At 37.1% G+C, this 25539-nt stretch overlaps 1 pseudogene; it reads left to right on the top strand.

Annotated features, from left to right (window-relative positions):
- Nucleotides 1-20856: 20856 nt before the first annotated feature.
- LOC118554000 (calcium uptake protein 2, mitochondrial pseudogene) lies at nucleotides 20857-22277 on the top strand (annotated as a pseudogene).
- The last annotated feature ends 3262 nt before the right edge of the window (nucleotides 22278-25539 follow it).

Here is a 25539-nt window from a genome sequence, read left to right as displayed (position 1 = left end):
CCTAATGACATATTATGTTGAGCATCTTTTCATATGTTTATTTGCCATCTGCATATTTCTTTGGTGAGGTATCTGTTCAGTCTTCTGCTCATTTTTTAATCAGGTTGTTCATTTTTTTATTGTTGAGTTTTAAGAATTCTTTGCATATTTTAGATAATAATCCTTTATCAGATGTATCTTTTGCAAATATTTTCTCCAAGTCTGTGGCTTATATTCTCCTTCTCTTGACATTATCTTTTGCAGAGCAGAAACTTCGAATTTTAATAAAGTCCAGCTTTTCAACTATTTTTTTCATGGATGACAATTCAGTTTGTAAGGGAAAAATGTCATATTCGTATTTATATCTTCTGCTTCTGGCACAGTTGACTGGCACATTTTAGGCACTGAGTATTGAATGAGTGAGTGAATGCCTTGTTCAAATAGTTATCTTTTCAAAACAGGATCACCTACATTGTTATATTAATAAAAGAGCTTAATGGATTTAACAAGCAAAAAGAGTAATAACAAATGATTGGCTATTTGCTTATCAAGCTGATTCAGCTCTGACATTTGTACAGCTTGCTATCTACTTTCCTCCATGAGTTACACTAGAATGTTTATTATGTTTACCAATTGTCCCTGCTTCAGATATGAGAAAACTTTCTGTTATACACAGGAAACCTCTAATCTTCTAGTGTGATTGAATCCTGAGGATTTGTCTGTTGTTCAGAAATCATCTCGTTTTCTGTAACCCAAACCTAGATAGCAAAGTTGCACACTACAGTCAAATGGCATTCTCTTATTAACTAAAATCTAGTCTCTCCCTCTTTTTAGCATTTTACTATAAGCATCAAAAAATGCTTGATAATTTATCAGAAATGTTATCTTTATGAAATTTAGGATGTTCAACTGTTAATTTATTTCTGAATAAATCCTAAGTTATACCAAATATATTGTGATTGAGCCTTAAACATGAGCATGAATATAATATAGAGATAATGAAAATATTCTTCAAAATAAAAATGTTGTAAGATAGGAGTTATGAACACATTTGTATAAATGTCGCTCAAAGGTTTAAATATTCTGTTTAACAATTTCTTGAATATAAAATAAATTAAATAGAAATTGCCTTAGAGGGCGCCTGGGTGGCTCAGTTGGTTAAGCGACTGCCTTCGGCTCAGGTCATGATCCTGGAATCCCTGGATCGAGTCCCGCATCAGGCTCCCTGCTCGGCGGGGAGTCTGCTTCTCCCTCTGACCCTCCCCCTTCTCATGTACTCGCTGTCTGTCATTCTCTCTCTCTCAAATAAATAAATAAAATCTTTAAAAAAAAAAAAAGAAATTGCCTTAGAGAACCAAGACTCATGACTTTTTGATATATATAGGGCAAAATCATTTATTTTGGACCCCATTAATTAGAAATTTAAAAATATTTAATAAGAGAGCATATTACCATAAAACTTTGTTTTAAAGCCTTTTCTCAACATGAAATGCAAATTGCAATCTACATGAGACCGTAAAATTACTATGATGTATGATATTAACAAAAAATTTCAATCTGTACATTCTGAAAATTTATTAATAAGCAACAACAGCACTGTCTACACTATAAGTCCTTAAGGATGTTCAATAATTTATATTGTTCTTCATTCACCCATTTGAACTGACTTTTCTCCCAGTTAACTTGAATTTGAGATTACATATATTAATTTCTTTATGTGAATTTACTTTTTACAGTGTTATCCAAATGTAGGTTTTGACACTATTTATTGTCACTAAAAGAATAAGGGATGTAAGTGTGTCTTTTTTTTTATTGAGCATTTTCTGCATCTTAGGCGCTGCAGAATGTGTTGGGGGACACATGATACAAAGATGAATTAGAGGGTCTGATTTTTTTAAGATTTATTTATTTATTTGAGGGAGAGAGAAAGAGAGAATCTCAAATAGACTCGCAGTGAGCATGGAGCCGGATGTGGGGCTGGACCCCACCACCCTGAGATCATGACCAGAGCTGAATTCAAGAGTCGGTTGCTTTACTGACTGTCACCCAGGTGCCCCTAGACTGTCTGATTTTTATTCTCTAATTTCGAGTAGCTAATAATCTAACAAGTTAAAACAATTCTACACAAATAACTGTGCTGCTAGGTAGAAGTTAAGGAGTTCTGAATAACACAAAGAGATCATCTGAGGGTCAGTTAACAAGTACTTTGTATTTGAAATCATGAATAGTCTTTAAAGAGATACATTATTACTTATGAATGGGTTTTATTTTTAAGGGAGAACATTCATTATTAGAAAACAAACTGCATAAGCAAGATTTGTAAACAATGGATCATAACTATTAACCAATTTTAACTCTATTAAAATATCTTTTAAATGAATTTCATATAATATTACTATATTTAACCTTTTGGTGACTATGATAATCATCAGAGGCTAGTGCTACCATCAGAGGCTAGTGAACTATAGAAGGTTGCTTACTCCACACTAAATGGCCACAGACTGGTCTACTTTTGGAGCTCTGATTTCTGCTTTCTAAAGCCTTTTTTCTTTCACATTCTTTTTTATCTGTCATCACAGCTTGCTGCCGTTAATGTTCATGTCTCAAAATGAGGTCCTGTCTGCAACCAGCTTATTACTTCTAATTTGCTTTTAGGCAGTAAACCAGTTAACCAAGCTTGTTAGAAATTTCTAAAATAGGAGTTAATTAAATCTGATTAGGACTTTCCTAGGAATGAAATGTATGAGCTTTAATGGATGTATTTCTTGGAAGTTAATATATAATGGATCACTAATCATTTATTTGCATTTTTACTTAGGATTTCATATTTAGCTTTAGACATAAGCCCAAAAGAATAGCTTTTCTATTCAATATTTATAATATCCATGGAAATATCTTTCATGGAAACATAATAGCACACTTATATGTCTGTCACTTGATTAATTTTTTTTCTATTTCAGCAAATATGAACAATCTTAAGTCATTATATTGGTCCAGTCAAAGCTGGTATTAATAACTCCAAGTACGTTACTTAATGTGGAATATTATACCAGGTGTGGGCAGGTTAAATATTAGCAGCAATGTGGTTGAAAAATTCTCTCATTTCAAATTTATGAGGCTAAAAATGCCGTGTGGAATTCTGCTAATTTTTCTTCTTAATCACATGATTGTAACTGCCATAATTAGTGAAAAGTCTAAATGAGAGCCATTTTGTGAGAATTATTCTAAGTGCAGATGTTATTTTGTGTGTGTTGGGGGGGGGGGGTTGTTGAATTGTATGCATGACCAAATGTCCATCATAGAGTTTTCCCAACTAATAACTAAGAACTATTGCTTCTCCCAACTAATAGCAGAATGCCTATTCGGTTGATAATGTCTACCAGTTCATAGCGAGCCACTGTAGACTGATTTTTTTGGATTTGAAAGTTCTCTGACTTTGATGAATTTTAATGTCTAAGTACATGTTTTGAATTGCCAAAATAAATTTCTGTTGACATAGTGAGATCCTCTGTTCTGCCCAACCATAAATATTAGTACTTCTCAGGGTTTTAGCCTCAGCATTTAAATCATATCTCAACTTTTCTTAGGTGATCTCACCAATTAATACTTTGCTTCAGTTATCAACTGTCTGGTGAGGACTTAAAATCCTACCTCACCCTTTGGAGTTTCAGACCCATTACACAACTACCTTTTGGGCATTTCTATTATATGTGTATTTCAAATTCAATACATTGAAAATTAAACTCCTAATGTTTTCATGCCAAGTCTTGCCCCTACACTGGTGTTCCAGCCAATTAGAATCCAGGTCCCAAATCTGAAATCATTCTTTACTGATCTTTTCACACTACCATCTTACCAAGCAAATACCAAGTCCTGATTACTAAAGTTCAATAAATGTTTGAAAATTTGTCTACTGCTCTCCATTCCATTTGCTAAATCCTTAGTACAGGACATTACCTTTAATTTGAATATTGTCATAGCTTCCTGTTCTCTTCATTTTGAGACTTCTATTTTTCTAATGAATCGTGGATCACTACATCAAAAACTAATGATGTAGGTGGGGGGAGGAGCAAGATGGAGGAGGAGTAGGAGTCCTAAATTTCATCTGGTCCCAGGAATTCAGCTAGATAGGTATTAACCATTCTGAACACCTACGAAATCAACAGGAGATCGAAGAAAAGAATAGCAGCAACCCTCTGAACAGAAAAGTGACCACTTTCTGGAAGGTCTCTTCTGATTTGTTTAGTGTATATTTTCTGGGGACGTTGTTACCCTGTTAGCATTTTGTTCTCTCATTCATCTATTCTCCTCAGGACAAAGTGACAAGATGAAAAAAATCACCTCAAGAAAAAGAACAAGAGGCAGTACCGACTGCCAGGGACTTAATCAATACAGACATTAGTAAGATATTGGAACTAGAGTTCAGAATGACGATTATAAAGATACTAGCTGGGCTTGTAAAAAGCATGGAAGATACTAGGGAAACCTTTCTGGAGAAATAAAAGAACTAAAATCTAACCAAGTCAAAATCAAAAAGGCTATTAATGAGGTGCAATCAAAAATGGAGGCTCTAACTGCTAGGATAAATGAGGCAGAAAAGAGAATTAGTGATATGGAAGACCAAATGATGGAGAATAAAGAAGCTGAGAAAAAGAGAGATAAACAACTACTGGATCATGAGGGCAGAATTTGAGAGATAAGTGATACCATAAGATGAAACAATATTGGATATTGTTAGATATTATTAGAATAATTGGGATCCCAGAAGAAAAAGAAAGAGAGAGGGGCAGAAGGTATATTGGAGCAAATTATAGCAGAGAACTTCCCTAATTTGGGGAAGGAAATAGGCATCAAAATCCAGGAGGTACAGAGAACCCCCCCTCAAAATCAATAAAAATAGGTCAACACCCCGACGTCTAATAGTAAAACTTACGAGTCTCAGAGATAAAGAGAAAATGCTGAAAGCAGCTCAGGACAAGAGGTCTGTAACCTACAATGGTAGAAACATTAGATTGGCAACAGACCTATCCACAGAGACCTGGCAGGCCAGAAAGGACTGGCAGGATATATTCAGAGCACTACACGAGAAAAATATGCAGCCAAGAATACTATATCCAGCTAGGTTGTCATTGAAAATAGAAGGAGAGATAAAAACCTTCCAGGACAAACAAAAAATAAAAGAATTTGCAAACACGAAACCAGCCCTACAAGAAATATTGAAAGGGGTCCTCTAAGCAAAGAGAGAGCCTAAAAGTAACATAGTCCCGAAAGGAACAGAGACAATATACAGTAACAGTCACCTTACAGGCAATACAATGACACTAAATTCATATCTTTCAATAGTTACCCTGAATGTAAATGGGCTAAATGCCCCAATCAAAAGACACAAGCTATCAGATTGGATAAAAAAACAAGACCCATCGATATGCTGTCTACAAGGGACTCATTTTAGACCCAAAGACACCCCCAGATTGAAAGTGAGGGGGTGGAAAACCATTTACCATGCTAATGAACACCAAAAGAAAGCTGGGGTGGCAATCCTTATACCAGACAAATTAGATTTTAAACCAAAGACTATAATAAGAGATGAGGAAGGACACTATATCCTACTTAAAGGGTCGATCCAACAAGAAGATCTAACAATTGTAAATATTTATGTCCCTAACATGGGAGCAGCCAATTATATAAGCCAATTAATAACAAAATCAAAGAAACACATCAACAACAATACAGTAATAGTAGGGGACTTTAACACCCCCCTCACTGAAATGGACAGATCATCTAAGCAAAAGATCAACAAAGAAATAAAGACTTTAAATGACACACTGGACCAAATGGACTTCACAGATCTATTCAGAACATTCCATCCCAAAGCAACAGAATACACATTCTTCTCTAGTGCCCATGGAACATTCTCCAGAATAGATTACATCCTAGGTCACAAATCAGGTCTCAACCAGTACCAAAGATTGGGATCATTCCCTGCCTATTTTCAGACCACAGTGCTTTGAAACTAGAACTCAATCACAAGAGGAAAGTCAGAAAGAACTCAAATACGTGGAGGCTAAAGAGCATCCTACTAAAGAATGAATGGGTCAACCAGGAAATTAAAGAATTTGAAAAATTCGTGGAAACAAATGAAAATGAAAACACAACTGTTCAAAATCTTTGGGATGCAGCAAAGGCAGTCCTAAGAGGAAAGTATATAGCAATACAAGCCTTTCTCAAGAAACAAGAAAGGTCTCAAATACACAACCTAACCCTACACCTAAAGGAGCTGGAGAAAGAACAGCAAATAAAGCCTAAACCCAGCAGGAGAAGAGAAATAATAAAGATCAGAGCAGAAATCAATGAAATAGAAACCAAAAGAACAGTAGAACAGATCAACGAAACTAGGAGCTGGTTCTTTGAAAGAATTAACAAGATTGATAAACCCCTGGCCAGACTTACCAAAAAGAAAAGAGAAATGACCCAAATCAACAAAATCATGAATGAAAGAGGAGAGATCACAACCAACACCAAAAAAATACAATTATAAGAACATATTATGAGCAACTATATGCCAGCAAATTAGATAATCTGGAAGAAATGGATGCATTCTTAGAGATGTATAAACTACCAAAACTGAACCAGGAAGAAATAGAAAACCTAAACAGACCCATAACCACTAAGGAAATTGAAGCAGTAATCAAAAATCTGCCAACGAACAAGAGCCCAGGGCCAGATGGCTTCCCGGGGGAATTCTACCAAACATTTAAAGAAGAATTAATACCTATTCTTCTGAAACTGTTCCAAAAAATAGAAATGGAAGGAAAACTTCCAAACTCATTTTATGAGGCCAGCATTACCTTGATCCCCAAATCAGACAAAGACCCCATTAAAAAAGAATTACAGAACAATATCCCTGATGAACATGGATGCAAAAATTCTCACCAAAATACCAGCCAATAGAATCCAACAGTACATTAAAAGGATTATTCACCATGACCAAGTGGGATTTATTCCTGGGCTGCAAGGTTGGTCCAACATCTGCAAATCAATCAATGTGATACACTACATTAATAAAAGAAAGGAAAAGAACCATATGATCCTCTCAATAGATGCAGAAAAAACATTTGACAAAGTACAACATCCTTTCTTGATTAAAACTCTTCACAGTGTATGGATGGAGGGTACATACCTCAATATCCTAAAAGCCATCTATAAAAAACCCACAGGAAATATTATTCTCAATGGGGAAAAACTGTGAGCTTTCCCCCTAAGGTCAGGAACACACAGGGATGCCCACTATCACCACTGTTATTCAACATAGTACTAGAAGTCCTAGCCACTGCAATCAGACAACAAAAAGAAATCAAAGGCATCCAAATCGGCAAAGAAGAAGTCAATCTCTTACGCTTTGCAGATGATATGATACTTTATGTGGAAAACCCAAAAGACTCCACCCCAAAACTGCTAGAACTCATACAGGAATTCAGTAAAGTGGCAGGATATAAAATCAATGCACAGAAATCAGTTGCATTTACATACATCAACAAGAAGACAGAAGAAAGAGAAATTAAGGAGTCAATCCCATTTACAATTGCACCCAAAACCATAAGATACCTAGGCATAAATCTAACCAAAGAGGCAAAGAATCTATACTCAGAAAACTATAAAATACTCATGAAGGAAATTGAGGAAGACACAAAGAAATGGAAAAACGTTCCATGCTCATGGATTGGAAGAATATTGTGAAAATGTCAATGCTACCTAGAGCAATCTACACATTTAATGCAATCCCTATCAAAATACCATCCACTTTTTTCAAAGAAATGGAGCAAGTAATCCTAAAATTTGTATGGAACAAGAAAAGACCCCGAATAGCCAGAAGAATGTTGAAAAAGAAAAGCAAAGCTGGTGGCATCACAATTCTGGACTTCCAGCTCTATTACAAAGCTGTCATCATCAAGACAGTATGGTACTGGCACAAAAACAGACACATAGATCAGTGGAACAGAATAGAGAGCCCAGAAATGGATCCTCAACTCTATGGTCAACTAATCTTTGACAAAGCAGGAAAGAATGTCCAATGGAAAAAAAAACAGTCTCTTCAACAAATGGTGTTGGGAAAATTGGACAGCTATATGCAGAAGAATGAAACTGGACCATTTCCTTACACCACACACAAAAATAGACTCAAAATTGTTGAAAGACCTAAATGTGAGACAGGAGTACATCAAAATTCTAGAGGAGAACACAGGCAGCAACCTCTTCAACCTCAGCCGCAGCAACTTCTTCCTAGAAACATCACCAAAGGCAAGGGAAGCAAGGGCAAAAATGAACTATTCAGACTTCAACAAGATAAAAAGTTTTTGCACAGCAAAGGTAATAGTCAACAAAACCAAAAGACAACCGACAGAATGGGAGAAGATATTTGCAAATGACATATCAGATAAAGGGCTAGTATCCAATATCTATAAAGAAGTTCTTAAACTCAACGCCCAAAGAACAAATAATCCAAGCAAGAAATGGGCAGAAGACATGAACAGACATTTTTCCAAAGAAGACATCCAAATGGCCAACAGACACATGAAAAAGTGCTCAAGATCACTCAGCATCAGGGAGATGCAAATCAAAACCTCAATGAGATACCACCTCACACCAGTCAGAATGGCTAAAATTAACAAGTCAGGAAACGACAGATGGTGGCGAGGATGCGGAGAAAGGGGAACCCTCCTACACTGTTGGTGGGAATGCAAGCTGGTGTAGCCACTCTGGAAAACAGTATGGAGGTTCCTCAAAAAGTTGAAAATAGAGCTACCGTACAACCCAGCAATTGTACTTGGGTATTTACCCCAAAGATACAATTGTAGTGATCTGAAGGGGTATGTGCACCCCGATGTTTATAGCAGCAGTGTCCACAATAGCCAAACTATGGAAAGAGCCAAGATGTACATCAAAAAAACCCCCGGTATCTTGCCATTTGCAATGATGTGGATGGAACTAGAGGGTATTATGCTAAGCGAAATAAGTCAATCAGAGAAAGACATGTATCATATGATCTCACTGATATGAGGAATTCTTAATCTCAGGAAACAAACTGAGGGTTGCTGGAGTGGTGGGGGGGGTGGAAGGGATGGGGTGGCTGGGTGATAGACATTGGGGAGGTATGTGCTATGGTGAGCTCTGTGAATTGTGTAAGACTGATGAATCACAGACCTGTACCTCTGAAACAAATAATACAATATATGTTTTTAAAAAAGAAAAAAGGAGCTTGTAGGAAGGGAGAAATGAAGGGGGGGAAATCGGAGAGGGAGACGAACCATGAGAGACTATGGACTCTGAGAAACAAACTGAGGGTTCTAGAGGGGGGTGGGGGGATGGGTTGGCCTGGTGATGGATATTAAAGATGGCACATAGTGAATGGAGCACTGGGTGTTATACGCGAACAATGAATCATGGAAGACTACATCAAAAACTAATGATGTAATGTATGGTGATTAACATAACATAGTAAAATAAAATTAAAAAAACAAAACTAATGATGTATTGTATGGTGACTAACATAACATAATAAAATTAAATTAAATTTAAAAAATAAAAATAAAATTTTTTTCACTCAATTTTCTTTTTCTACTTTTAAGGTCTTTTAAAACTTTTTAAAGATAAATTGACATACAGTAAAATGCAGAGTTTTGGAGTATACAGCTTGATAAATTTTGACATATTTATATACCTGTGAAACCATCACTACAATCAAGAAAGTAAATATATTAATTATCCACAAAACTTTTCCTGAGTTCCTTCTTAATCCCTCCCTTCTGCCCCATCTACCTTACCAGTACCCAGGCAACCACTGATCTGCCTAGGTCACTATAGATTAGTTTGCATTTTCTAGAATTTTATATACATGAAATCATACACTATAAATGCTCTGGGTTCTTTTTCACTCCTAGTTATTTTGAGATTCATCTATGTTGTGTCAGTAACTCGTTCTTTTTTGTTGCTGAGCAATATTCCATTGTAAGGATATACTACAGTTTAGCTATTCACCTATTGATGAACATTTTGGTTGTTTCTAGTTTTATACTATTACCAAAAAAAGCTGCTATGAACATTCACATACAAGTCTTGGGGTATTTGCTTTCATCTCTCTTGGGTAAGTACCTAGGAATAGGATTACTGGGTCATAAGGTAAATATATATTTAATTTGTTATGAAACTGCGAAATTGTTTCTTAGCAGTCAATTCATATTCTCACCAACACTTGGCATGGGAAGTTCTTTTAATTTTAGGTATTAGTGTTATCACCTTGTGGTTTTAGATTGTATTTTCCTTGATGGCTATTGCTGTTGAATGCTTTTTTATGTGCTTATCAGTGGTACATTCTTTGGTGAAGTGTCTCTAGATTTTTTGTCCACTTTCTATTAGTTTTTTTGTTTGCTTTCTTATTGAATGTTGAAAGTTATTCTGGATATAAATGCTTCAGCAGATATTTAATTTTCAAATATTTTTTTTAATTCGGTGCATTGCGTTACCATTTTACTAACAGTTTCTCTGGAAGAGCAGAGGTCTGTTTTGATGAGGAATATATGCGTGTGTGTATATTTTAATGAATCATGTTTTGTGTGGTATATAAGAACACTTTGCCTAACATAAAGTTGCAAAACTTTTCTATGTCTTCTAGAAGGCTTATAGTTTTGTGTTATATTGAAATTAGTGGTCCACTTTGACTTTACTTTTAAATATGTTGCAAACTATGGATTAAGTTCATTTTTATTTGCATATGAATATCTAATTTTCCAACACTATTTATTTATTTTTTAATTTTTTATTGTTATGTTAATCACCATACATCATTAGTTTTTGATGTAGTCTTCCATGATTCATTGTTTGTGTATAACACCCAGCGCTCCATGCAGAATGTGCCCTCTTTAATACCCATCACCAGGCTAACCCATTCTCCCAGCCCCCTCCCCTCTAGAACTCTCAGTTTGTTTTTCAGAGTCCATTGTCTCTCATGGTTCGTCTCCCCCTCAGATTTACCCCCTTCATTCTTCCCCTCCTGCTATCTTCTTCTTCTTCTTTTTTTTTAACATATATTGTATTATTTGTTTCAGAGGTACAGATCTGTGATTCAACAGTCTTGCACAATTCACAGCACTCACCATAGCACATACCCTCCCCAGTGTCTATCACCCAGCCATCCCATCCCTCCCACCCCAACCCCCACTCCAGCAACCCTCAGTTTGTTTCCTGAGATTAAGAATTCCTCATATCAGTGAGGTCATATGATACATGTCTTTCTCTGATTGACTTATTTCGCTCAGCATAACACCCTCCTGTTCCATCCATGTCGTTGCAAATGGCAAGATCTCATTCCTTTTGATGGCTGCATAATATTCTATTGTATCTATATACCACATCTTCTTTATCCATTCATTTGTCGATGGACATCTTGGCTCTTTCCACAGTTTGGCTATTGTCCAACACTATTTATTGAAAACACTGTCCTTTCTCTATTTCTCCTTTATCCTTTGAACATTGTCAAAAATCAGTTTTCTCCAGAATCATTTGTTGAAAAGACTATTCTTTCTCCACTGAATTTCCTTTGAACCTTTGTTTCATATCAGTTGTCCATATCTGTGGTTGTATTTCTGAACTCTATTCTGTTCTATCTTTATGCCAAGCCCAAACTGTTATTATGACTGTAGCTTTACAATAAGTCTTGAATTCAGGTAGTATAGGTCCTAAGAATTTGTTTATCCTTTTAGAGTTGCTTTGATTATACTAAGTCATTTGCATTTCCTTATAAATTTTTGAATCAGCTTTTCATTTCTACAAAAAAATACACTTTGCGATTTTGATGGAATTGCATTGGATCTATAGATCAATTTTCAGAGATTGCCAACTTAACAATACTGAGTCATGTGATCCATGAACACAATTTACCTCTCCATTTATTTAAGTTTTCCTTAATATCTCTCAGCATTGTTTTATGCTTTTCATTGTAAAGGTCTTGCACATATTTAAATATATTTATCTGTATTATTTCATATTTTTGATATTTTATAAATAGTATTTTTTAAAGTTCAATTTCTGAGTATTTTAGTGGTTAGAAATACAGTTGATTTTTTGAAATTTTGATTTCATGTCATGAAAGCCTGCTAAACTAATTTATTCATTCTAGTAGCTTTTATGTAGGTCCACATATGACCATGCCATTTCTAAATAAAAACAGCTTTTATTACTCTTTTCTAATCTGGATGTCTTTTATTTCTGTTACTTATCTTACTGCACTGGCTACAACCTCTAGAACAAAGTTGGATAGAAATAGGGAGAGCAGACTTCCTTGCCTTGTTTATAATCTTAATGAGGAAGGTTTTAATCTTTCATTACTACTTATGATATTAGCTGTAGATTTTTCATAGATGCTCTTTATCAGATCAGGGAAGTTCTCTTTTATTTCTAATTTGCTGAGAATTTATATCAGAAAGGTGTTGGATTTTGTCCATTGCTTTTGTTGCATCTATTGACATGATCATGTTTTTTTTTTTTCTTTTTTGCTTATTAATATAGTAAATTTCATTGATTTTTTTTGAATGTTAAATCAGCTTTGCATCCCAGGGATAAACCTCACTCAGTTGTGATGTGTTATACCTTTTATATATTATTGTTAATATAATATTCAGTTTACTAAATTTTTTGTTAAAATTTTTCATATTTATGTTCATGAGAGATACTGGTAGATAGTTTTCTTTCCTTGAAATGTTTTGATATCAGAATACCACTGGCTTCATAGAATGAGTTTAAAAGTTGTTTTCTCTTCAGTTGTCTGGTAGAGTTTCTGCAGAACTGATATTATTTCTTTCTTAAATGTTCGGTAGAATTCCCCAGTATAGCCATCTGGGCCTGGAGTTTTGTTTGTAAGAAGATATTTACTAATTTTTTTAGTAGATGTGGGGTTCTTCAGGTTATCTATTTCTTCTTGAGCGAGCTTTGGTAATTTGTATATTTCAAGGGATTTGTCCATGTCAACTATGTCGTTGAATTTATTAGGGTAAAGCTGTTCATAATATTCCCTTATTCTTTGAATATCTGTATTATCTGTAGTGATGTCACTCCTGATATTGGTAATTTGTGTCTTCTCTGTTTTCCTTGACCAAAATAGATAGAGTTTTATCAATTGTTTAATCCTTTTAAAGAATCTCTTTTTGAGTTGATTGATATTCTCTATTATTTTTCTGTTTTCAACTTTACTGATTTTGGCTCCAATCTTGATTTCTTTTCATCTGCTTTCCATATTGCTCTTTTTTCCCCCCAACTCCAGCTTTATTGAGATATAATGTCAAATAAAAATGGTATACTTTTAAGATGTACAATGAAGTGACATTTTTGATATATGTATATATTGTGAAATGATCAAGCTAATTAACATATCTATCACCTCTTATTTTTCTTGTGAGAACACTTAAAGATCTATTCTTTTAGCAAATTTCAAGTACACAATACAGTATTATTAACTATAGTCACCAGGCTGTACATTAGATCCCCATAACCTATTTTATCCTGCATAACTGCAACTTTGTACCCTTTGTACAACATCTCCTCATTTTCTCCACACCCAGGCCCTGGCAGCCACCATTCTACTCTCTGTTTCTATGTGTTCAACTTTTTTAGATTCTACATATAAGTGAGATCACAGCATTGCTCTTCTTCATTCTCTGTGACTCATTTTTCCTCCTCTGAAAGTTGTAAATATTTTTTCTATATCCCTTGCATTTTGAAATTTTACAATAGTGTAACTTGGTGTGGGTCTTTTTCAGATATTTTCCTGAGCATTCAAACAGTACTTTTAGTTGAGAAATGCATGTTCTTCAGTTCTGGGAAATGCTATTGTATCTCTAATATAAAACTCTCTGTATTCCACAGTACTCATATAATTCAAATGTAGGACCTACTGGATTTATCCTCTTCTTTTCTCTTTTTTTCCATCTATATTCTTGTTTTCTTATTTGGGACGGTTCTCTAGCTTTATCTTTAAACACTTTTATTCTATTTAATTCTCAGGTTTTTTAATCTGATGTTCTCATACTGTTCCATTTTTATAATCTCTTGTTCTTATTTCATGAATGTAACACCTTTTATCTTAGAATATAAATTATAGAATCCCATTTCAAAGTATTTTCTTATATTTCCTCCATTAATTCTGTTTTCTTTCGTTCCTTTTTCTTTTTTTTTTTTTTTCCTCTGCCTTTCTTGCGGCAGGGTTCTGTCATATGTCTGGATGTGTAATTTTCTTGCCTCTCTGTTCATACATAAGATTGAAGCAGTAAAAGTCATATGGAAGCTCTGTGTCATGAGTGTGTTTATGTGGTGTGTATGTGTGTCTTATGGAGAGAGATGACTGTCATTGAGTTGGCTTTATGGTAGGATGATTAAAGGAAATTTGACCAATTTATTGGAAAGTCCTAACTATCGATGTCTGTATTTCTTTTCTCTAGGCTAGCTAATTTCTCCCAAAAGAAGTTAGTATTCTGTGAATCAAAGAGAATTCTCATCTCTTTAAGATGTGGAATTTCACTGATTTTTTTTTTTCTTGTTTTCTAAATGGATCTCATGCCTACCCTTTACTAAATCTTGTGGTGCTGATTTTAGAGCTTTTCCACTTCCATTTCTCTACGGAATAAATAGCTGCTCTTCCTCCTAGAGCAGCTATTTATTCCGTAGAGTTGCCTAGTTTTGTGAGCTAGAGTGGAGACTTGAGATCTAGTTATTCCTCATAAAAGCTTGAAATCAATCCTATTTTAAGCCATGTCATTCTCCACCCCCCTCCATCTCAGACACCTTGAGTCTCTATTTGCTAAGTCTAGTCTTCTCCTGTGAATCATTCTGATGCTCATTCCTGTCCCTCCCTGTAGGCATTTAGACTTCAGTTTTCTCTGCACTGCATAAATACTCTTCCATTGACTTGCCATCATGCAAAAATCTATTTCCTTCTTTTTTTTTGTTTGTCCTCCTGGCTTCACACCATTTTTATTACATTTTTCCTTTTTGTCAGTTTTAGGGAGGAGTCAATAAAAACCCATATATTTGGATCTTTTGTGTTCAAGGAACAATCTCTCACATAGATCTTTCGTACTGTCTTCAGAGTGATCTTTCTAAAGTGCAACTCTAACAAGATTTTATCATTTCACTGCTTAGATATTACCATAGCCTACCATTATCTGCAGTAAAAATTACTTCTCATATCATTCAGGGCTCCCTGTGTTCTGTTCTGTGCTTTCTTCTGCAGCTCTGTGCTTGGGAGCTGTCACACTCATGCTTTAAGTGTACTAAAACACTCATTGTTTCATTGATGTGTGGCATTGCAGACTTTTCCCCCCTGCCTTTCCCTTTCTTACCCCTGTACCCTTTCTAATTGTGGCTTGGATAGATCAACAAAGATAAGCATGCTTCCTGTGTACTCCTTCTACATGACTGAAATTGTTCATGTACTTGTCTTTCACCCTGGCTAAACTATAAGGACTTGTGATAAAAGGCCACATTTTCATCTATTTATTCCCAGAAGCTACTATAGTACCTGGAACAAAGTAGCCAAATCCATAATTAAAGTTTAACTAACAGGTAAATTTATTATTATTTCTATAACAGAATAAACCTGGTGAATGGATAATGGTGACATTTTAAAGGAATTCCTATAAGATAATTTTCAGAGTTCCTCAAACTTAATTTCTAAGGCTACATGCTGTGGTGTAGATACAGTTATGATTTCTAGTTTGGTCTATCCTAAAACATCTTCAGTTAGTGATATTTAAAGGTTTTATATAAAAAATAGTTATTTAAATAGTACTCTTTAAAAAGTTTTCTTTTTTCTTCCTTGTTTTCCCTTTTCCCCTCGACTTGTTTTATATATTACTGACAAATTATGAATTGGATACCAGATAACCCATTCTGGTTCAAAGATCAAGCTAATAACTTTGCAGTACACTTTTGATATATAACCTAACCTTTTAAAACACAAGACTCTAGGAACTCTCCAAAAGTCAGAGAAGGTGAAGTGTGTTTGCAAATCACAGTGGAACTGCTCTTCACAAGCACTTCAGGGGAAAGAAAGCAATAGTGCCCGGAGGCAACACAAGGACTTACATCCAGTGAGATAGTTCATGATGTATTTACTTTAGAATAAAGCTAACTCTTTAGCATCCTCTGTGTGTGTGTGTGTGTAGTCATTAAAACACAAAACAAGACGTTAAAGTCAGTCCTCAAGTTTTCTTCTTTTCAGTTGTCCAGAATTGGATGCCAATGCTATGTAAAAGTGCATCCATATTAATCTGTTTCATGGGATTAGTAGAGAAGAGCAGATAATTTTGTTTACTGATATAACATGACTAGAGAATACGGTTTGGTATAATAGAAGAAATATAAGGTATCTGTTGGGGTTTTGGATGGATGGGGAAAATGTGGAGGAAGGTACATCAAATTTTACTATAAGTGGCTTCTTAGCTTTTAGAAGAAAATATAAAATCATAAAAGATAGTGACAGTCTTAGAGAATAAGAATACTTAAGTGAAAGAGACAAGAGAAAGAGGGACAGAAGAAGAAATGAGAGTGGAGTGGGAGGGATACTTTTCTTTAAAAACACATGATGTGTGGTCAGTGCGGTGGCATGGGAGATCTCTCCCAGGGGCAGATCTGTCTCTGTCCTTCTGACGACTTAAATAATTTCACAGGTAACTGCTAACAACCATGAAATACCCTTTTCACCTTTTGTGTGTGGAGCTCAGGTTGTTCAAAATGTCCAAGTTAATTAACATGAACTCTGCTTTTTAGGTGGGGAAGGTGGATGGTCCTAATTAGCCTTGCCCAGCTGATGAGTCCATTTGGTCACAAGGGTTGGGACTCTTGCTCGAGGATATTCTGCAGCTCAGCTGTACAATCTGAATTGAACACAGTCTCTTGATACCCTATAGCTTAGTTCCTCCCTCCCTGTTTCCCCCTTCTCTCTCTCTTTCTTTCTATCTCACTTAACTATATACAAAACTAAGTCTATAAATGCTGGGAGAATCTTTAATCTTCAGTTGAGGAATCCATTTCATTTTCAACATTCACCAATATTTGTCATAAAGACAGACAATTTTTTATTCTCTTCTCTATTGTCCTGTTAGCTTGACTCAATAAACAGTTTCTCTTGAAGCTGCTTAACTCCTCTTGTACATTTGTTGGGGAGGGGGGTGGAATGGGTGAATAATTTTTAAAAACATTTTCTAAATCTGTTTGCTTTTAGTTCTGGGATTTTTTAAAAAATCTGTTTTGGATCAATTTGCCATTGAATCTCAAATCTGAATCTCCAATCAGGCTCACTAACTGATTATCAGTGGTCAACTTGTCTGGTTTTCGTCGCTGGGTATATCCCAGTGGTTGGTTTGTGCTAACATTTGCCCACAGGTAAAAAGTAGCCATATGGTTCTGAAGAATAGTTTCCTTGACACATTGAGTTGATACACAGATGGGGATTTCTCCCTCTTTGTCTAGGTGTTCTCCATTTCTTTAGAGTTGTGCTAAGCTCTGCCCTCGTTAGAATACTGCAGAGATTCTTAGGTGAACTATTACATCGTGGAGCTTGTGTTCTGTGGTTTATAATATGTTTTGGGCCACATCAAAGAAAGAGAAGCCATATGGAGTGTAACAGCTTAAACGAAAGGCAACAGAAATTGTCAGAAGAAGTTAACCCAAAGGCAGCATTGAAAGACAGGGATCAGGCGAGGGGGCAGGAGATGCAAGCACGGCTGAAGCAGGCAACAGTGGGACATGCGTTGGGTCATAGGATAATATTCTCTGGAGGAGAAAGATACTTTTAAGCTGTTAGAAAGAAATGTAATAAATATTTCACAAGCCTGCCAAGAAAAGCAAGAGGTGGAGAAGTTATTTATCATCTAGAGACCTCCATATAGTTGATTTCCTCCTACACCAGGAAAGGAAAAAATCGTTTAGCTTATCTTTATAATATGATTTTTTTTTTGCTTGCTGAAATTAAATTGGACTGAAATAAGGAAGAACCATGGACTGTCAAAAGGCTCAAATAAATAATGGATGCATATTTCATTATAGCTTCACCCCTAAGCATTTGTAAAATAGACAAATAGTGTAAACATTACCTGATAGTCAGTGACTGAAAAAATCAAAGGTATTTAGCCACAGTTAGGTGAATGTAGGTTTCTTTTTTTCTGTATAAGACAGTGGTAGTTCTGGATATCAGTGTTTTCTTTCTCACTCCAGGTTGCCTATTTGATTCCATTTTTTCTTTTTTTGCACACAATGGATCATGTATGTTAAGCCAGAGAAAGGATGTCTTAGCATGCCACTGGCAGAAGACTGGAACAGGAGTGGTTGGCATAATAGAAATCTTTCCAAAGTGACACTTAAGCTGAATCTTAGGAAAAAGTGAGTTGGCAGAGAGGCACTTGGGTGGCGCAGTCTGTTAAGCATCCAACTCTTGGTTTTGGCTCAGGTCATGATTTCCAGTTCGCGGGATGGAGTCCCCCCTCGGTCTCGCGCTCAGCGTGGAGTCTGCTTGAGATTCTCTTCCTCTCCCTCTGTCCTTCTCCCTCACTCGCTCGTGCTCTCTCTCTAAAATTAAATCTTAAAAAAAGAAAGTGAGTTGGCTGAGGTAGGTGGTCCGGGCAGGGAGACCCGCAGGGGCAAAGGTGCTTGCCGAGCTGTGGGAACTGCATGCAGTTCAGTGTGGCCCGCCCGCGCTGTTAACAGCTCTAAGTCACTAAAGGCTGACAAAACACAACAAACTAAAAATATGTAAGGTCCAGAATGTGGGATCACGATTTGGCTCTGCTGCTTCCAGGCTGTATAACCCTGCACAATTTACTTGAGTTGTCTAAGCCTCAGTTTTCCAGTCTGTAACATGAGATGATAATTGTACCTCGCCATGTGTGTTATTTTGAAATCATTCATTTGAAGTGTTCAGAACAGTGCCTGTCAGATCATAAGGAATAGGTGTTAACTCTTTTTTTTTTTTTTTTAAGATTTTTATTTATTTATTTGACAGAGAGAGACACAGGGAGAGAGGGAACACAAGCAGGGGGAGTGGGAGAGGGAGAAGCAGGCTTCCCACTGAGCAGGGAGCCCGATGCGGGGCTCGATCCCAGGACCCTGGGACCATGACCTGAGCCGAAGGCTTAACGACTGAGCCACCCAGGCGTCCCTGTTAACTCTTGATTGTAAGTAATAAGTCCCAATTTTAGTATTAGTTCACCTCCCTTATTATGCACGCATGTTTTGCCATCAATGGTGATTGTTGCTAAATCACCCTGTTATCACTGTTTGATGGAGCTCCCAGTTCTCTTCTGTTGGCTTCAGAGATTTCTTTACTATTCCAATGAGATTGACGTCTGCATTACATTTGTTACTTGTGGACTAATAAAATAATATTATAGGCTTCACTTTGAAAAAGATTCACTGGCTGGAGTCTATAAAAGTCCTTTGTTAGTGTTTCTGTTATATGGTCCAATTAATTAAGCTGAAGAAAGGACTCATATTTTATGACTTGCAGCCCTCTTAGATTGGGGTATTATGGAGCCTCCTTGGTGGGGATAAGCTTTCTCTTGGAGTGTTCAGCCCTAATGCTGGGTTGGAATGAGACAGGCCTGTTCAGCTAGAAAACTTAGAAGCATCACCTTAAAAATATGCCTGCCTCAGTTAAGAATAAAAGGGTTAAGATTTGGGATGCCTGGGTGGCTCAGTCATTTAAGTGTCTGCCTTCGACTCAGGTCATGATCCCAGGGTCCTGGGATGGAGACCCTGCTCAGCGGGGAATCTGCTTCTCCCTCTCCCTCTGCCTGCTGCTCCCCCTGCTTGTGCTCTCTCTCTTTCTCTCTCTGACAAGTAACCAAATAAATAAAATCTTTATTAAAAAACGGTTAAGATTTTTTTCTAGATGCAAAAAACAGAGGTTACATTAAAGAAGTGGAAATGACACATACCTGGCAATTCTCGGGCCTTGTGTGGGGCTACTGAAGAAAACAGGGTGATCTAAGCGGCCAGCTTTGCAAAATTGAATAAAACTTAAGTTGTTTCTAGCAGTGAGCAATATGGGAGAAACTTTCTGCAAAATCGTACCATCATCCGTTTTAAATCATGGTTATAATAATAGTTCCTCCACCTCAGGATTGTTGGAAAGATTGGGTGATAGAAAACCTGCAACATGGTCTCCGTAGTGCATGGCAAAGTGGGAGGGCTCAGTAAATGTCGCCAATTACCACCCCGGGAGGAGGGTACAGGTAGCTTAGTTTGGTCATTAAATCAAGTATAGCTGGGTTTGAAACCCAGCTTGTTACTGAGAGCCGTCTACCAGTGGGCAATGGCTTATCCTTCTATGCTTCAGTTTCTTTGCTATAACTAGACATGCATTGTTGGCCATGTCAGAGGGGCTTGTGAGGAGTACAGGCATGAGCATCCAGAAAGCACATGCAATACTGTCTGGCCCATAGTAAGCGCTAAACTAAGTATGAACTCTTAACAGCAGTAATTCTATTGCAAACAATTCATATCTGCCCCACAGCACAGAATTATCGTACTTTTCCATTAAATTGACACGTTTAGATAAAATAATTGTCTTGATAGTTTACAGATGTCTAAGTTGTGAAACTAATTTCATTTGTATCTTTTGAATAGTCAGATTCTATATTATTCTGTGTTATTACTATTCTAATATTAACTGTTCTGCAAACATTAACCATAAAACACTGAACCATTTACTGACCTTTTTGACCTTCAGAAATATGATCTGCATTACATTTTTTCAAGAAAACGGTTCAATGACTCTTCATTATCTCCTCTCTCTGGGGATCTTGGTGAGTTGTAGAACGTGGCATTGAGGTGATGGGGCGCTTCTGCAAAGATGGAGGCCGGCAAGAGGCACTTGGCTGGCGGCCTGGGGCGGAAGGGAGACTGCGGTGTGGGATCGCTGCTGGCCGGCGAGGTTTGCCCGGCCCCGGCCCCTTGACTGCGGCGTGGCCGGTGTGGCCCTGGCAGGCACAGGAGTGGCATGGTACCATGGCTGCATGAATGTCGCGGCACCTGAGGGCAGCCTCACCGTCTTAGCACAGGAAAATGTTGACTCTGGAGAGATGGGAGAAAAATTGTCCCTTCGTAAACAGCGCTTCATGCAGTTTTCTTCACTGGAAATGAAGGAGAATATTATATGACACCACGAGACTTCCACTTTTCAGGAATGTTTGATAAAATGGAACGTAAAACTTCAGTGAAGAAGCTGACAAAAAAGGATATCGAGGATATACTGGCAGGAATCCAACCAGCTCGTTGTGGATCAACCTTTTTTAGAGACCTTGGCGATAAAGGACTAATTTCATATACTGAGTATCTTTTCTTGCTTACAGTGCTCACTAAACCTCATACTGGGTTTCATGTTGCTTTTAAAATGCTGGATGCAGATGATAATGAGATGGTTGAGAAAAAGGAATTTTTTAAGCTACAGAAGATCGTAAGTAAACAAGATGACTTGAAGACAGCAATAGCTAATGAAACAGAATGCCAGGAATCAACAGTGAAAGAACCTGAAATTACCACAACCCTTCAGATACATATTTTTGGAAAAAGAGGAGAAAGAAAACTTCATTATAGGGAATTTCGAAGATTTATGGAGAATTTCCAAACGGGGGTACAAAAAATGGAATTCCTTCAGTTTTCTAAAGGTTTGAGTTTCATGAGAAAAGAAGACTTTGCAGAGTGGCTACTTTTCTTCACTAACACTGAAAATAAAGACATCTATTGGAAAAATGTAAGAGAGAAGTTGTCAGCAGAAGAGAGCATTAGTTTGGATGAGTTCAAGTCATTTTGTCATTTTACGACCCACTTGGGAGACTTTGCTATTGCTATGCAAATGTGCAGTTTAGCTCATCGTCAGACTGGCGGAGCTTAAGAGGGCCGTGAGAGTAGCAACAGGACGGGAACTCTCAAACTATATTTTGGACACCGTCTTCAAGATCCTTGATGTGTATGGTGATGAATGTCTTAGTCATGGCGAGTTTCTCAGGATTTTAAAAAACAGGATGCATCGAGGTTTATGGGTACCACAACAACAAAGTGTAGAGGAATACTGGAAATGTGTGAAAAGAGAAAGCATTAAAGGAGTAAAAGAAGTCTGGAAACAAGCTGGAAGAAATCTCTTTTAGAAAAAGATAATCTGGGAATCATACTGCTCCAAATGTCAGAATTTGGAATTTGTTTAAAATACTAGATTTTTGTCTTCTTGATTTTCTTTGTAATATAAAGATGCCTTGTATTTACTTTCTGAATCAATAATTTCTTAATAAAATTTCATAAAAGAACTTAGTAAAAATAGATATATTCTGTCAGAGGGCCTAGAATTGAAGTAATGCTTTGTACTTTGATAAGATGGAAAACCTAGTTATTCACTGATTTCTTAGACACAGTAGTACAACGTGCTCTTTGGAAGGGTGTCAGCTAGTACTTACAGAAAAAAGTGTTTGATACACAAGGCCAATATCAAGTCCAGGAGTCCTGATGTTCCCAGTAGGGCAAATTAAATTAAAAACTTATCAGGTTTTCTCATCTGTATTTCGTAATTCATAAGCTTCTTGTGTATTTTATTTCAGTTAGTTGTATATTAGTTGTCTTAAAAATAATGTGTAAATTTCAATATCCTATGTAGAAAAAGAATAAAGTATTTACACAGATTAAAAAAAAAGAAGGTGGCATTGATTATTTACTTTTTACATTTTGTTTTATCCGTGGAGAAACAGATGGGTTGTATGTGGGTGATACCTGTCTTAGGAACTAAGGACACACTTTTTTGGTTTGTTTTTGGCATTAAAATGGTAAAGAATATAGGGCTTCAAGAAACATTTTTTGAGACAAAGTCTGCCACTCACTCTCCTTCCTTTATATAACCCCTCTCAAAAATAAACAAAAACCTATAGCTAAATTCTATGCTGAATCACCACAGCAGGATGTCAGAAAGGATTGAAACAATAGTATTAAAACAGAAATTTCTGTCTTTCCAGTAAACCTGGCATTCTTATTGGGACCTGAGGAGAGTAAATCTAATTTGTCTATGACTGGGAAATCTGTAAAGAAAGAGGTCAGGAGAGATAATGTTACCAAAGAGAAGCATTCCAGAAAGGAAGGTTCTGGGCTCTAGTAGCCAAGAGAATGGAGAGGACTTCCCCACACTAGAACAGGAGCTGGGACACAGGTCTCTCACTATGATGGTAACAGGGGAGTGGTGAAGTGACTGGGCAGAGCCTGAGGTGCTGGCTTTGCAAAAGGCAGTGAGCATCCACCCCTATACCTGGAAACTGAGTCTCCAACTTGGATCCTTTCATACATGTAGGAAGATAGCCAGAGATGAGCCTATTTAGTATAACTAAGAAGACTGGCAGTGTGGGCCTCTGACACTGAGTCACAAGTAATTTGGATTCCAGTCATTCATTTATTCATGAATATTTACTGAGGGACTGCTACGAGCTAGGTACCAAACTTGACCCTAGATATACAGTGGAGAGAACAAAAGAGACAAGATTGCTGCCCTCATGGAACTTATCTTCTGGTGGGATAAAACAGGTAATAAGAGAACAAACTAATGGACTGGATGCTGTAGAGAGTGATAGGTACCATGAAGGAGTACCAGATAGGAGGGAGAGTGTCTGAGGAGTTGAAAGTTCTCCTTGAGGAATCTGGGAGAGACTTAAATGAGGAGAAGCAGTCACCCATGCATGTGTAGATCTGGAGCAGAATGTTCTAGACAGAAGGGTCAGTTTGTGCAGAGAGCATGAAGCAGGAGTGACCTAGAAGAACACCACTGTTGTTGGAGAGAATGAGAGGAGATGTGATCTAAGAGATGGGCAGGAGCAGGTCACTTGGAGCTCTGTAGGCCATGGCACAGGGTGTAGATTTTATTCTAAGTGGGATGAGAAGCCACAGAGCTTGGAGCAGAAGGGAGACATGACATGATGCACATCTCGTACAGTTCACTTTAGCTGCTGTGGGCGGAGATGCAAGAAGGCATGCTGGCTCCTCCGGTGAGAGGCCGTGTGCATTAAGAGATGAGGATGTCTTGGGCAAGGGTGGTCTCTGTGGAGGCAGAGAGCCCTTAGGGGGCTCAGGGTGCACCCTGCAGATGGACCTACAGGACTCGACCAAGTCCATGCAGGCAGGAAGAGAAGAAGGGAGTCGAAGGAAATCTCTTGGATTTTGTACAGTACATGGTGACGCCACGAACTGAGACTGAAGGACTGGGGACAAGAAGAAAAAGACTTTTGGGGAAGAAAAGGTTTTGAATTAGCCATATTACATTTGAGATGACAGTGGACAGGCAAGTGTAAATGTCAGATTTGCAATTAGAGATTTGAATTTGAAGCTCAGTGGGGAGGTCAGAGATAAAAATAGAAATTTGGGAGGCATGGATGCGTAGTTGGTTTTTAAAACCATGGCACTTGGTAAAGTCCCATGGAGATTGTCTGCTTTTTTTTTTCTTTAACAGGTAATATCTAAATCAAAATGAAACAAAACACCTGCAACGTTTCATTTCAGTCATTGTTTTACCTTCAGACTTTCAAATACCATTCTCTTTCAAGGCCGTTGCTGTTAAATACATATTTCATTGGATGTTTTCACATTCCCTGTGACTTACTATCAGGAATGTCCTTCACTTCAAGTCTTGATCGGTTTCTCTATCTCTAGTTTTGTTTCTGTACCTTCAGACCCTCAGACAAAGGCAGCTGATGCTCCATAATTCCCCGAGGCCATGAGTGTCTTAATGAGGACCCAGAAGAAGCATCTGAAGAGTTAGACAATAATTTATTTGAGCATAAGAAGGAAGATCCATATTTAGATAATTCTCTTCCCACAGCATCATTATCTCAATGCTTCTGCTGACAGCCTTAGAGATAATAGCATTCAAAATGTAAATAATGAAACAATACACATGGTAATGAGGGAGACTCAGAAAATACAGTAGTAATGAAAAAATAACAAGACAGCGATTCTAATATTGTAAATACACAAGTTTGCATTAGTGACAGATTATCTCTGTAATGCCAAGCTGAAATAATTTCAAAGCCAGTGTAACAACTGCTGAACAACATACAAGGTGTCAATCCAGTGCCAGTTAATACATTTAGAGAATTAGGCAGACTCTGAATAATTATGAGCATAGGCGGATCTGGAATGGGCTGTTTGCTGCGAAGTATGGGAGTGGCAGACCACACAGCAGCTAACATAAAGAGCGCTTCTAGGCAGGTGCATATAGGAAATCAGAGGCAGAAAAATATTAAAAAAAACAAAAAATCAAAAGCCACAGACTTGGCTACATATGCAAAAAACCCATTGGAACCACTCTGTTGAATAGGCTGAAATCTGTTTTCTACAAATAGGAAAGGGCTTAATTATTTTCCAACCTTACTCTTCCAACGCGCTCTGTTGGATTTCTGTTTCCCTATCCCTTGGTTGCCTTGCTGGCATAATTCATGCTTTTCCAATATTAGCAGAGTCACATCTTATTAATAGGGACTCATAGTGGGG

This window comes from Halichoerus grypus, chromosome 4, assembly GCF_964656455.1.
Source record: "Halichoerus grypus chromosome 4, mHalGry1.hap1.1, whole genome shotgun sequence".
Taxonomy (NCBI): Eukaryota; Metazoa; Chordata; class Mammalia; order Carnivora; family Phocidae; genus Halichoerus; species Halichoerus grypus.
The sequence above is the reverse complement of the archived record's forward strand: the minus strand, read 5'-3'. Positions and strand labels throughout refer to the sequence as shown.